Genomic DNA, 2659 nt, shown 5'->3' with positions numbered 1-2659 from the left:
AACCTTTCTGATCCTCGTGCTTATGTGTACGTGCAGTATCCAAAAAGGTGAGTGGCAAATTAGAAAAGTTCTCTTTTCAGCTCATGTCCGTTACCTCGAGAAGCAACTTTCGACACATGTATACTCTGTGCTCAAATTTCGCATAGCAAAAACGCGTAACAAAACAACAAAGACACTCAGACATACACCTCCCGCGTCATGTCTTTGCTTGATCCAAACGAACTCGCTTGCATCACTGCTCTCTCAGAAATAACACACTGTTCTGTATGCCTGAAGTAAGACCCCTGCGCAGTGTCATTATAATGTTAGCGCTTAGTTACACGTTATCAGCATGCCAATCTTGTCGGATCGGATATCGAGACATGGATACGGTGACTTCTGCATATCTCGGCGGGTATCTAACTGTGCTATAGCGGTCCTTGGCCAGTGTACGTTTTGTTCGCTGTTTTGTTGATTATCTCTAAGGTAATCACCTCTAGGGATAAAACCTTGGAAGACAGGAAAAAGGGAAGGCCAACAGATGGCAGATAGCAAAGCAAAAAGTGCAGGGAAAGTATGCCGCCCTCACGCAGCCATGTCATCTGCAATAACTGCCGCCACGGTTTATTGCACAGTCTGGCTGAACGGGTTGACGTATGCAACCTGTGCAGTTTCTCCTCTCGGTAAGTCAAGATGTAAAAAAAAAATCTAGTGCCACGATATTATTATATTAACGAAGCTTGTTACGGACTTGTAATCACTGAGTGCTACCCGTCGGGGCAAGTGCTACAGGAACGCGCAGATTCAGGGAAATGTTTGTCGCGGCGCTTGTCTAGCGCTGACAAATATTCGTGGCTTGCGGTGCTCTCAACAATGGCCTTAGGAGTTGGTTGCTTTCTGTTCCGAATTATACACGACACTTAGGTGAGATATTCAGCACTATTACTCCAGCTTGCGAGGTTGTTAAAGCTCGAAACTCAAAATTGTGCGCCACAATACTTTTCATCATATAGCTGCTCCATTGAGCAGCGTAATATATCATGATTACTCCTAATTTTATGTAAGACTTCATGTATTGTTGTCATACAAAAAAAAGAAAAACCCGGCAGATATGATGCAAGTTACGGTGGCATCAAATGCTCGCCTGTCGCCACATACTTGGTTCGCCCTGTCGATTGTAATTTGTAGTCCGCAGCAAACTCATCTACCGTACGTACACTTCCTAGGTCGGCCCATAATGCCGCTCTTCACTTCCGCATACACACGCATACCGGCCACGTACGGCAGCGTTTATACGGGGCAACTTTTAATGCGTTAGTATTAGAAGGGTCTTGTCAAAGGAAAAACGGCGGTGTCGATCTGCGGACAGACATGCAGACTGTAGCGCGCGCTGAGCGGAGGAGGAGGTTGGCGGCGTGCCAGATGCGCGGGCAAGTATAGGCCAGTTGCGCTGGAGTTTTTCGCAGAGCCAGCTAGCCACAGACATGCAAACTAGTACCTAGTTCAGCGGCCTCCCATGTGTACATTTTTGCGTAATTTTCCTGCGAATGGGTAGAAGCACACAAGAGCAAAAACATCGTACTATTAAAATTTAGTTGTTATTCTTGTTAGGTTGTAGCCACAGCTACAGAAATTCAGAAGATAAACATGTCTCTACAGCCTTACAAACAAACCATGCGAAAGGTGTCGCAGCCCCCGTTGGGTTAGTGCTGTTCGCCGTGTGATATGAATGTTTACAAGATTCGCAATGGAATGACTCCAGCTACCTTTATCTAGGACTCAGACAAGACACAGCAGGTGTGATTAAGTTCGGCAACAAATATATGAAAGAACGTAATTCTAGCTTTGGAATAACAGACGACGGAAACGAGTTTTCACGTTTTACAATGACACATACGTTGTAAATCTTTGAACAGACAAAAAGTACAGCAGCTTATTAAGATGATTTCACCAAAGGACCTCAGACTGATTGATAAAGGGCTTTCTGGAATTCAAGGCCGTAGTGAGAACAAAGGTCCAATTCTGCTGATGCCTCCAATTTCATGTATAGTGCGCAGTTTTGAGAGTAGCAGATGCACGATAATGACTACATTGCTCAAGTTGGCAACCATGTCGAACGTGCCATTCAGTGCAAGTTTACGTTCTTCTGAAAGGAAAAATACCTGTAACTTTAACCTCACGTGTGAATAGGACACAGTTGCTGTCGTGTTCTAGCTATCTTGCACTTCACATCATCAAACAAATGTCTGTTGACTAACATATGATTTATTTTGCACAGTACTGCACATCAGTAAAAATGGCAGAAACGTCCTGCACGGAGAAATCTCGTCAGGCCCAGCACGACTGACCGCCGGAGAACTAGGAAGTTATTCGTGTCTGGGCGCCCGCATTGCATGTGCCGGGAAATCGCAGCGCCGCCTGGTTAGTGCAACAGGCCTATAAGCGTACGGGTGTGTGGGGGGAAGTTTGAAGTATACAATGGAGTGCGAACCAAGTACGAGTGCCGGGCCAAGTAGGCGACAAAGGAAAATCGAAAAACAGAAACACAGAAAACAGAATCTGATCGACGGCGACGGACTGCCGAGACTGAAGAGCCACATAAGCAAAAGAAGGAACCAAAGAAAAGAAGCAAAAGAGAAAGGAGGAAGCAAAAGGAGGATTCCACGTCAAAAGATCCAAC

The sequence above is a fragment of the Ornithodoros turicata genome, chromosome 2 (assembly GCF_037126465.1).
Source record: "Ornithodoros turicata isolate Travis chromosome 2, ASM3712646v1, whole genome shotgun sequence".
In the NCBI taxonomy this organism is placed as follows: domain Eukaryota; kingdom Metazoa; phylum Arthropoda; class Arachnida; order Ixodida; family Argasidae; genus Ornithodoros; species Ornithodoros turicata.
Note: the sequence above shows the minus strand (reverse complement) of the source record.